The following is a 13121-nucleotide window of genomic DNA, read 5'->3' on the forward strand; positions in this document are numbered from 1 at the left end:
TTGAAAACAAAATGCAACAAAAACAAATATATCAAAGAATTGTGCATGAAAGACTGCTTACATCATTTTGTAGGAGAAGTTTGTACATTAAAATGAAGAGAAACACAGGAATAAGGTTTCCCCACATCAATATTATGTTATCTGCAAACCCAATAATGCTGTTTGTCACTTCTAGAATGAAACTTCAGTTGCAAATGCAATGATACTAAGTGATTTCATGAGGAAAACCACCAATAGAATAGAGGAATAATCCTACCTTAATCAGCCTGTTGCTTGCTGCTCACCGCTGATGCTGCTGTATCCGTGGTTTTAGATCTTTAAGCGATTTCAATCGGTTGATAACCTCATCCTTTTCAGCTATTGTGTCCTTGAGAGATGCAATCTGCAAGAGCCAGCTAAACTTAAAACACAACAATATGAATAGAGTAATAGTACAGTATCCTATTAGACATGATTCTCATAAACATTTAAAGGAAACTGAAAGAAGATATCTATTAAGATGAAATTAAAAAAAATGAGTATGCATCATGTATGTATGACTCCAGTTGAGTTTGAATTTGAAATTCTAACATTTTAGAAGGAAAAAAACTGTGATATACCTGCTCCATTAGCTCCCTGTTATCCTTCTCCTCTTTGCTACTTCGTGCAGCACCTAGCTCAACTCCGGAAACGCGTTCAGAAAACTTCAAAGTGCCCATAGTTTCGGAATACGAACTGGCATCTGGATTGATCTGGACAAGCATAAGGGTCTTTGCCTTGCCTCCTATAACATACAATACAATGGAACTTATGTACCATACAGAAAATCAGATGAACCATCAGTGTTCCCTGAGCGAGCAGAGCACATTTTTTGAACTCGAGAACCCGGAGAAGGTTTCTGTAGTACAAGAATAAAGATGAAAAAGAAGTACCAAGAGAGCTTTGAAGTATTTGAGTGAGCTTGCTATTTCTGTATGGCACATGAGGACTCTTTTTTGCAAGAGCGAAAATTACGTCTCCAAGGGAAGACAATGATTTGTTTATATGTTGTGCTTCCTTAAGCCTATCTCCGGTTACCTCAGATCTATCTACTCTTTCACTGCCTGCTAGATCTACCAAATGAAGATTACCGTACAATACAGATCGCGTCTTTAAATCCTTGCCACGAACATGAACGGTGACAATGCTGCAGCCATAACTCTAAATCATGTCACTGGAGAAGTATATTCAGATGTGATTGAAAATATCAAACATACAAACCTGTGAGAGCGACTGCTGCTTGCATTTAGAGCGGTAGCACCAACGGATCGATTCTTGAATCCGATATCCATTAAATCTAGAACATCTGAGGTTGATGTAACAGGGTGCATGCTAGCATCAGGTACAGATAACCCATTAGGCTGAGAGATAGTTGTAATCCCAACCGTGTGCAGATTAAGGAAAAACAAATATAACTAAATCATGAATATTACTCAAACTTTCAAAGAAAAACACCTCAAAAAAGGGATGATACACACACATAATCAGGTTTACTAACTTCCATTTAATATGCCTATATTGTTTAGAATAAGGATATTTCCTCGGAGAACCATCACCGGATAACAAATCGCGCACTTGTTCGTTATATATTTCAACCATTTGAACCCCGACTTCATAGAGAAAGTGTTGTCTTCTACTTTGAGAGACTCTGAAGAGATTATTCAAAGCCTGATAATTGATACCCCATTCCTCTTCAGTGGCTCCATCAGGACCAGTCTGATAATGTCAAAAATGAAAAATTGGAAGGGATTGTTCAAAGATGTTAGTGCAACTTGGTAATGCTTAAGAGTAGAGGGATTCATACCATTGTATACGTTTTCCCTGAACCGGTTTGACCGTAAGCAAATATGCAGACATTATATCCATCAACTACTGATCTAACAAAAGGTTGAATATCTGAGAACACATCCCCTGACATTGTTTAGAAGAATTTCTATGTATTAGATATCGTAATGCTTCACAAAACAAAGAGATTCAAGTTCATATTGCAAAGAATATAGGCCAAATTAACCAACAATAACACCTTGGGTAGCATTTGGACCAAAGACCTTATTGAACTTAAACAACCGTTGGCCATCTTTTCCTGGCCTGGAGGGATTTGCAATAACCAACTGCCCATGTTCACTGATATTTTCTATAACTGACTGTTTTCCGGTTTGTCTGGGAAGAAATGGCCTTATTCGACAATAAACTCTAATGTTGCCTGTAAAAAATTAAAAAATTAAAGGATGTGATAAACAAAATCATAGAATCCATTAACAAGAAGCTTCTTAAATAGCTACCTTTCAAATCCTGCAGTTCGTTAAAAAGCTTTCGATTTTCAGCAACAACTTCATGATAGTTCCCAGCCGCATCTGCTAATGCTTTAAACTTTGATTCTGAAAGAGAAAAAGTTCTTATAACAACTTCTACCACAAACAAAGCAAGCTGACAAAAACTTTCCAACAGCAAACGCACCTAAGTGATTAAATTCAAAAGAATAACTCTTCTTTGTTTCCATTATTTCTTGCTTAACGGCTTCAGAAGTTGACCTCAAATCCTGAATACTTCCACAAATTAGTAAAATGAATGATGTTGAAGAATAACATTCAAATGACAGAAACCAATATATATACCTGCATTACTTCTAACTGAAAATCAATAGAGCTTTGGTAGATCTTCTCTTTAATGCTCCAACTCTGGCATTTTGACTCGAAACTTGCTTCAAGATCTTTCTCCTTGTTTCTTGAATCGGCAAGGAGGCTCTCAAAATCTTTCACCTTGTTTCTTGAATCAGCAAGGAGGGTCTCAAGATCTTTCACCTTGTTTCTTGAATCAGCAAGGAGGGTCTCAAGATCTTTTATCCTTATCTGAAGAACTGCAATTGCAGCCTTGGCCTCTACTTCCATTTCCCTGGAGTTATACCCGTGCATCATTCCAGAAATCTCTACTTCTTGCTTCAGTCCCGCGATTTCATGGATGTAGTTTTCATTTTCTTTCACTAACTTCATCTCTTGCTTCTCAATTTTCCCTTTTTCTTCCATTTCCAAGTTCACATTCTGCAAGTAAGTGAAACAAAAATTCTATGAGAAAGGTACTCATATTTCATGAGATTAGATATTCACAGGAAGGAAAGACTCCACATGGAGATTTTGCATTAAGCAATGATAAACAATGTGTAAATTAACATCTATATAATTATGCCTGTGAGTGAGTCGGACGGAAGCAGCTCAAGACTGGTGAAGCTGAAAACCAAGAAATGCTCTTTTTTCTTCTACTCTTTATCTGCTGAGGCTGGTGTGTGACCTGCAGTAACAAATAAGTTAATTAAATACACAGGTTATCCTTCTACACATAAGAGAGAACTGCCTTTTAGTGGATTTCTTTTTTCATTAGTTTATGCACCGTAGTCTCTTTACGAGTTGCAGATACAAGGGCCTCCAGTTCTCTGATTCTCAATTGGTGCTTTTCCTCACGAGCCCTGTAAAGATTGTTTTGCTGCATGCCACAATACCACATAAAAATCTATAAAGAGAAACTGAGAAGAAAGTCCTTAAAGCAAGATGTATAGAATAGGATTTACACTTCTTAGATGATCTGCTTGAGTTGATAGGCGCCGTCCGATCTCCTGCACAACCTTTCTCAGTAGACAAGCCATATGCTGAGGCAATAAAGATAATGCCATCATCATCTCATAACATAATATCCGTATGTTTTGAACATGCACGCAAATGCATACGAGTAAAATAATACAGTACATGAGTCATTTCGTCGTTCTTTGTTTCAACACTTTCATCTAGAATTCCATACACAACATTTAAAAGTGACTGAGTTGGGGCATTCTGCATACAGGAAATATGAGAACACATCAAACATACACCATATTAAACAAGTTTTGGGGGTACGAAACAGTTGAAGGCTAGACGAAACACAATGTAAAACATAATTAATGTTGCCCACTTACATCTAAATTGTTTGATTCCATCATTTCTAGAATATTTGTTACAGGGAACTCATCATAACACACATGTTTCAACTGAAACAAGTCATGGAACTTGTGTCCAACATGCTGCAGTACTGTGGCCGATGGTTCTGCAGAAGGCACATTTAGGTATATATACGAAATGCGCACATATATGTACGGTTCTAATAGATTAGAAATCAACTAAAAAAATTGTAAGGTTTTCTCTTGTTTCCACTAGAACGATAGCATTTTTACCATTGAAAGCACATGAACCTTTCAAGTTATCCCAGATACAATGTTAATGAGCACAAACAAGGAGGCAGATAGACATGCCTGAAATTGCAGGATTGTGCATGGCACACTGGTATTTTAACCTCGGGGAAGCCTTCCTTATTTCTTCATCAAATAATGGTGGGAGAGAGCCAGGGGTTGATGGATACTCATCGATGCTTTCGGATTTGGTAATAGTACTTATGGCAGATAAGTCATCTACAGATGATATGGAATGTATCTTTAGTGCTAAAAGGCAGTTGACAACAGTCTTCATAGATCCCTGAAGATGACAGAAAAGAGTACGATCATCGAATGGCATTTAAATTCTTCCAGGCTCACAAACAAGGAAGCAAATTGAACACATTCATTAAGCTCTTTCTGTTAAATTGATTCATAGTTTCAGAATTTGTTGTTTACATGTTGCTAATAAATCAAAGGTTCATTTAAATATTTGTTATAAGACAATTCCAGATTGTTAGGGGATACCTTCTCAAGGTCTGATAACTCAAACCTGAGTATTCCCATCTCATCCATAGCGGCCAAAAACCGTTTAACATTTTCCGACTGCAACACTGAAGAATTTTCAAGATACCCTCCCTGGAGGAAAAGAATGTGCATTAATCCATAACATAAACACTCTGTAAACTAATATTAAGATTCCATCAAAAGAATCAAAAATAAGTTTCAAACAACCTCGTTTAGAGAATTGGGTCTAATCATATTCAAGATTCTACATAGAACAGTGCCATCAAGCAAGCAAGCTCTCAACTCTTCATCAGAGGCTTCTGTTGGCAAACTGAAATCGGGAAGAATACTGTTTATCCACTCAATCACGAGTTCACGTTTCTTGCCTGCAGAATAGGAAAAGAACAGTGAATGCAAGCCAATGGTTTTGCTCATATATATATATATAAATAGACATGCTTATATACATTCAAAGCTAAACATTATACCATCCAAAGACTAAGACTTGATCATTCAACATTTGTTAAAATACAAAAAAAAAGGCATAAAAATGCTAAAAATATGAACAATCTGCAAATTCATAGTGAAAACTAAATGGACAACTTTGAACTGAAAAAGATAATGAAATCATAGGAAACATTACCGTAAAACTGGGGAGTCATGACAAAGGCAAAGCTAAAAAGGGATGTGCACGTTGAACAAAGGTTCAATGAATCTTTGTTAATTGGCAAAGCATAGGGTTATGTCATTAAAATAATTTTATTTTTTGAAAACTGAGTTCGAAACAATTTCTGATTGTTTGTCATTCGCTGTAACATGGAGGGGAGGGAGAAAAAGGCGGTAAAGTAGGAAACTAACTCCCTCTTCGTCTCAGCCTTGGTCCCTTTGGGTGTTTGCCAAGTGTCCAAGATCCGACATTGATGCCCCATCTTTTGTGGATTGACTTGAGATGGTTACCATCATTAAGGATGGAGTTCGGCTGTCTGGGCAACCAACTCCATTATCCTGTTGGAACTGAGAAGCAGTTGTTGAAAGTTTTTTTTTTAAAAAAAAAACCAAAGTTAGCATTTTTGCGGTTTCAAATTCATAATTTGGATTTTTAAATGATTTATATTATTAAGATAAAATATTTATTAGTTCCATGATTTTATATATTGAAGACACCAAATTTTTACCAGAGAGATTACGAACAAGTAGACACAAAAATACTAGCAAGAGTTCGAAGCATTTTGTACCATTTTTGGAAGGAAATAAAAGGTAGTTTTTCTTTACCTTGTTCGTTCGTTCGTCGCCATGCATGTTGCTTTCCTTTCTTTTACTTGAGATTTAGTTTGACTACAACCTAAAAAACCTTCGGCCGATGATTTTGGGTGGAGTTTTTCAAAACTTCGAAGCTAGATATATCCCGAGGCCTATTTTTTCAAGAAAATATGTTGGTTTTCGTAGAGAGGAGAAGAAAATTTTTTGAAAAACGAAAAAAACATTTTTTTCCGCCGATGATCGACGGTCGTCACCGATCAAAGGCGACGGCGAGGCGTTGTGGGGCGGTCGATGGTCATTTTTTGAAAATCAGGGCTGGTGTTCTTCATTTTTTTAAGAACATCGAGAGAGAAAACGAAGATGGGGAGGGGCATTCGGTTTTCAAATGAGACAAATGAAAAATTAAGAAAACCAAATGACTTATATACTCGGCCCATTAACCCGAGTTGGATCACCGATTTAACCGTTACGCTATTTTACCTTTTTTATTTGTTTATTTCTATTTATTTTTATTATAATTATAATTATTTTATTTTATCTTATTTTGTATATATATACATATTTTCATTTTATTATTACTATATATATATATTTATTTATTTTTTATACTATATCTATCATTATTATTATTTAATTATATTTTTTCTATTTATTTACTATATTTCTCTATTTTTGGTCTTTATCCATTTATATTATATTTATTATTATTTTCTATATATGTATTTTATATATTTTTCATGTATTTATTGTATTATATTTTTCTTATGTACATTTTTCTTATATATATTTTTACTTATTATTTTATTTGATTATTATACATATTTATTTGTTTTTTATTCTTTAACTATTATTACTTTCATTTTTTAGTTATTTATTTATCTTTTTTTTACATTTCATTTTTATGCATATTTATTTCCTTTATTTATTCATTTTTTATTTTGGTCTTTTTATTATTTATTCTTTATATTGCATTGTCTTTATGTATATGTTACCTTTAGCTTCCTTATTTCATTTATTTACTTATTTTACTTCTTGTTATTTTGCTTATTTGGTTTTTTTAATTTCTATTTTATCTTCATTCTTATTTCCTTTATTTTATTCTTTTTACCTTACTCATTTTCGTCTTTTTTATGTCATTATTTTTTTAGGGGTATTTAAATCAATCAGTGGTAAGTCTCGGATCGTTATGTTACCTTTCAATTTAAAATTACAACTTTCTTAATTAAAGACAACTGGAAATTGCGTAGTACCGAAAGAGCAGTTCAAGGGTGCTAACCCTTCCTTGACTGTAACCGACTCCCGAATATGACATATCACTGGTAAGATGCATATCAGGTAAGAAATAAAGTACCCGGACAACCCATTTAATTTTAAATAAATGATCGGTGGCGACTCTAACCCAATTTTCCTAAGTCGAAGCTCAATTTCGGGGTCTAACCGAAAGACGGTTCCGACAGCTTGGTGACTCTGCTGAGGACGGGTAAGTGAGTCAGGCTAAGGTAATTTCCAGTTGTCTTTTTAATGAAAAGGGTAAGTTTAAATTTTAAGGTAACATTTCAATCATTATTGCTTACTTTTGATTATTTTTTCGAGTATATAGTTGTACTAACCGTTTTCTAATGATTTCAGCCTCCCAAACTTGTTTTTCACTTAAGGCTCTAAACCCGAGCTCCGAACCCGTTTTTAAATGAGGGTGAAAGCGACATATTCGTGTGAATTTATTCACCGCATAGGCCTAGCAAGTAACCTTCGGGATTCATATACCTTATGTCTTCGTGTAAATTTATTCTCCGCATAGACATAAGGGAATGTGTCCTCTCGAGTTTAACTTAGTCCACACAAGCCTGTGATGGGTTTAGGACTAAGGGTCTGGTAAGCCCAAGGGGGCGCCGGCAAGGAGAACTCGGGTACCGTTTTTTAAAACCTAAACTGGGAGACTATGGAGAATTAGAGCCTACCCCGAAACTACACTCCATAACCTAGGATATTTTTATCCTAACCATGTTTCTTTTTTGTTTTTCCCCCTTTCGTCATTTTATATTTACTTATTTATTTTTATTATACTAACTTTTTGCATGTGTTTGTTTTTTTAGCATTTGCATCATAACAAGAGGCCATTGATCCCTAAAAAAGTGTTTGTTACACACAAAATAATATGAACTAATGGACAAAGGTGTTGTAATACAAGAGATTAAAAACCCCGAGATACGACTATGGTCCGAGAAGACTTAGAAGGAAAAGGGAGACAGTCTTCAAGGGAGCTATGTGTCAGAGTTGGTTAGCTACGCCTATATCAGCCTAAAGCATAACAATGTGCAAGAGCTTCGAGACATCTGAGACAGTTGGAAGAATGATCAGAAATAGAAGTTCAGCCAACGGTACGGTGACATTGCACTTTTCCTTCATGTCAAGACTGATGAGCCCTTAATTAGAGCCTTGGTTCAGTTCTGGAACTCGGGATACAATTGCTTCACTTTTAATCAGGAGGACATGGTGCCCACCATTGAAGAGTACACTACACTGCTGTACTGTGAAAATATCAGGCTGGAACGAGCTTATATTAAACACATCAAAAGCCAGCCTTTCAAGAATGCACTAGTCAATATTGCCGGGGTTGACGAAAAATGGGTAACTGACTGGGCTCGATGTAAATGCAGTGGGGAAGGAATTGCTTGGCTTCATATCAAGCAACTGATGAAGAACCATCCCGATGAGTTGAATGCAATAGACTTGTTTGCACTGGGTTTGTATGGTCTGATTATATTCCTGAAGATTGTGGGATACATTGATGCTGCTGTGGTAGAACTGTTTGAACAACTTCCGAGACGGGTCAACCCAGCACCAGCCATCTTAGCCGAGACCTTTCGATCTCTCAACCATTGTCGAAGAACTGGCGGAGGAAGGTTCATTGGGTGTACTCAACTCCTTCAAGTCTGGATTCACAGCCACTTCTGGAAGACTAAAGGGGTTGCCTATCGCCGATTCAGTACCACTTATTCACCCTTACTTTAAAATGGCACGAAGGCGCCTCGAAGGAAAAATGGATGAAGGTATTCATGCATCTTTAAAACTGGGATATTACCTGGAGAGCCCCCTGGTTGTTCCTCGGTGACATTCTTTTCCGGTGTGGGGATTCTGACACTATGACCGTACTTGGAATTTGGGGTGCAGTTGTGTATACTTCGTTGTTGGCACTTAGACAGTATGAGGCACGTCAGTTTGTCCCAGCAACATGTGGACTAATTAAATCAGAGTTTGTATATAGCGGTGACAGCTATAAGAAGATGATCAAGGAAGCAGCCGAGTCATGGAAGAAAGTATTTCGGATGGATGTCGTAGCTTCCAGATACATGCTTACTCCGGATTATGTGGAGTGGCGAAGATTGAGAAAGAATGATAACATCCCGGTGCCAAACTGTGAAGACACCCGGACCATGGAGGAACATCTCAGACCTATCCCTTCGGAACTTGAGATAGCCAAAGTAGAGTTTGAAGCTGTGAATAACGAGCTGAAGCAGAGGATTAATGAACTTGAAGATGAACGTTATCAATGGAAGCTAGATGCCGACTCTCAGAAAGATAGAGCAGACAAACTGGAAAGAGAACAGAAAAGAGTCCGTTTTGAGCTCGAAGATTTGAGAAAGGGGTATCAAGATAAACTCAAGGATAACTCCAAGTTGAAAGTAACCTCTGAATACTGGAAAGACGAAGCTCACAGTCTAAAAATGAAGTTCAAAGGGCCTGATGAAAGAGCTTGGAAGGAACAGCTGAAGACTGCTCAAAGACGCTTGGCAGACAGTCAACATCAGAACCAACACTTGAGAATCCGAGTGGCTGATCTAGAGAAACAACATTAGAGAGATGGCAAGACAATAACTGAGTTAGAAGTTATTGTAGATGGGTTCAAGAAGCAAGCGAACGAGCTTCAGATAGTTCCATTCGACGAAGGATTACATTGGTGTTTTCGTTGGGAGCAAGCACAACAAAGGGTGAGGGCCAGAGACGCAACCATCCGAGATTTCCTAGATCAAGTATAGAAGGCAGCCCGTCATCTTCACGGCCTGGCAAGGGAAGCTGGAGTGGTTCGACAAGGCATTCAACCAGTGACAGACGAAGACAGAAGACTTGTCAACCTACTAGAAGTTGTTCGGGTTCTAGAGGATTTAGTCCAAATATATCTTTGATTTGTTTTTATGTCTCTTAAAAGATAAAACATTTTTGTCTGAATAAGGATTATTTATAATAATAGACACTTTTTCTGGATCAATGACTCCAAATTGCATACATCATGCATTGCATTCCTTGCATTTTATATTTTATGTTATTTTTATATTTTCCATGTTTTTACATTCATATTAACCAACAGAACATGTCTCGGAAAGAAAAAGAGCAAACATCAAGTATACCACCGCGAGCTCAATACACACATCACCCTCACAATACTCGTGAAAAGAAGAGACAAATGGAGGCCATAATCGAGAAGATCAAAGAGAACATGGGAAGACTGCAGAAAGAATTAGAGGACAAAATGGCTCAAAACAGTCAAAGTATCATGGAGTCCATCAAGAAAATCACAGAATCCTTAGTCGACCAAATCGTGGCTAAGTTATCTGGTTTACAACAACAGGAAAGTGCATCTGGAGTAGGTGCATCTGAGGGGATAACCATACCACTGACTACACAAGTGGTTGTCTCATCCGGGATCTTACCCAGACTGTAAGGTGACTCATCTGTCGCCAAAGGGAAAGTTGTATCCGTTGCAAATTTACAGACTTCTGCGGCAAATCCTGACAGTCATCTGGACGATTGCCCTATCCCGGATTTTGATGAGGAGGATAAGGCAAAGAAGATGGAAGAGAAGATCAGGATGTTAGAAGATCAAATGAAGATGGTCCAAGGAGACCATGATTATTATGGAGTGGACGCAATGGAGCTGAGTCTGGTTCCAGATTTGGTGCTTCCACCTAAGTTTAAAATTCATGAGTTTGAGAAGTTCAACGGGAATAGTTGTCCTTCAGCCCTTATCACTATGTTCTGTCGGAAGATGACAGGATACGGGGGAAATAACCAACTCCTGATCCATTGCTTTTAGGAGAGCCTGTTCGGTTCAACTATCCGGTGGTACAACCAGCTCAGCCGAACTCATATCAAGACGTGGAAAAACTTAGCCAAATCTTTCTTAAAGCAATACAAGCATATCAATGATATGAGACCAAACCGGGTTATGTTACAAAGCTTGGAGAAAAACAATAACGAAAGTTTCCAACAGTACGCACAGAGATAGAGGGATTTATCTGTGCAAGTTCATCCATCCTTGGATGAAAAGGAAACTAGAAAGTTATTTGTACAGATCTTGAAGATACCTTACTTTGGGCACTTGGTGGCAATCACATCGAGAAGTTTCTCAGATCTGGTAATGGCCGGTGAAATGGTCGAACTGGCCATAAAACAAGGAAAAATCGAAGGAATAGACTCTAGTAAGAAGCCTCCTATGAAGAACAAGGACCGCGAGATCAACAATGTCAACACCTACAACGCTAGCAAAGGTGTTACGATCTCAAGTTCAAAAACCACTACAATTGTACCATTCAGTACTTTTAACCAAACTCAGAGAGAACCAAGAAAAGAAAGGGAAAGGGAGTAGTTCGATCCCATTCCCATGACATATAAAGAGTTATATCAACAACTCTTCGACACTTACGCGGTGTCACCCTATCCTATGGATCCGATAAAGCCCACTATCCAAAATGGTTTGATGAGAGCTCCCACTGTGAATATCATAGAGGTGTGCAGGGGCATTCAATCAAAAATTGTCTCGCATTCAAGAGGCTTGTACAATGAATACGGAACAAGAACTAGATCCATTTCAACTCTGGAACACCGAATGTCGCCCATAATCCCTTGCCCAATCATCAAGAGACATGAATCAACGCAATCACCACCGAGAATGGAAGGAGAATCAAAACTTGTGTTTCGGAAGTTAAAGCTCCTTTGGCTTGGGTAAGGGGCCAAATGGTAAAAGCAGGGCTTCTTACACCCCATTCACGTGCAGCAAGGATTGAAGATGGTAACCATTTTTGTTACCACAACGAAGAGGGGCATAATAAGTAAGAGTGGCTAGAATTCATATCGATAGTCCAGCTCATGATAGAACGGAAAGAGCTGAAATTTTACGAAGAAATTCAAGATTCTTTGGAAGCAGATGTTTGTGCCACCGGAGAATCATCAGACAAAAGATTCTGTAGGGGTAGTCCTTTGATAATTACCCCTAAGGAAAATATGACAGTAACAACACCAGCCAAGGTGGTGATCACAACACCTCGGACTTTTCAATACAAGGACAATCGACAAGTGCCATGGAAGTACGAATGCCAGGTGAGTACTTCCAAATGATGTGATAGCAAAGTGGGGAAAAGACTACTTGAGTCATTCAGAAAAGATGTGCTAGTTGTCAATGAACCTATAAAGGAGGAAGAAGTTAAAGAGTTCCTCAAGATCTTGCAGCACAGCGAGTACAACATTGTAGAACAGCTCCACAGCTTACCTACGTGTACTTCAATGCTAGCACTATTTTTAAACTCAGAGGCACACTAAGAAGCACTATTGAAAGTCCTTAATCAAATGTTCATGCCACAAGACAAACCAGTCAGCAAGATGGATCGACTGGTGAACAATATTCAAGCTGATAATCTCATCTCATTTTTAGATGATGAGATTCCATCCGGAGGAAAAGGCCGAACAAAGGCACTACATATCACTACGTATTGCAAGGGGCACGCTTTACCGAGTGTATTGATTGACAACAGCTCAGCCCTGAACGTTATGCCTTTGGTGACATTAAAAAGACTGCCAATAGATACCTCTCATATGAGAGCCTGTCAGAACGTGGTTTGAGCATTTGACGGGACCAAAATAGAGGTAGTCGGTAAGATCGAGGTACCGTAGACCATCGAACCAGCCACCTATGATGTTGAGTTCCTTGTGATGGATATCATGTCGTCCTATAGCTGTCTTTTGGGAAGGCCATGGATTCATCAAGCAGGTGCAGTACCCTGCACGCTGCACCAAAAAGTTAAATTTGTTATTGACAAGGCCTTAGTAATTATCAATACTGAGGAAGATATCGTGGCAAGCGTGATCACGGAGACCCCATACATCGAAG

At 37.9% G+C, this 13121-nt stretch overlaps 1 pseudogene; it reads right to left on the minus strand.

Moving 5' to 3' along the window:
• Positions 1-261: 261 nt before the first annotated feature.
• LOC120166586 lies at positions 262-5424 on the minus strand (annotated as a pseudogene).
• Positions 5425-13121: the final 7697 nt, after the last annotated feature.

This window comes from Hibiscus syriacus, unplaced genomic scaffold (genome assembly GCF_006381635.1).
Source record: "Hibiscus syriacus cultivar Baekdansim isolate YM2019G1 unplaced genomic scaffold, ASM638163v2 tig00003041_pilon, whole genome shotgun sequence".
Taxonomy (NCBI): Eukaryota; Viridiplantae; Streptophyta; class Magnoliopsida; order Malvales; family Malvaceae; genus Hibiscus; species Hibiscus syriacus.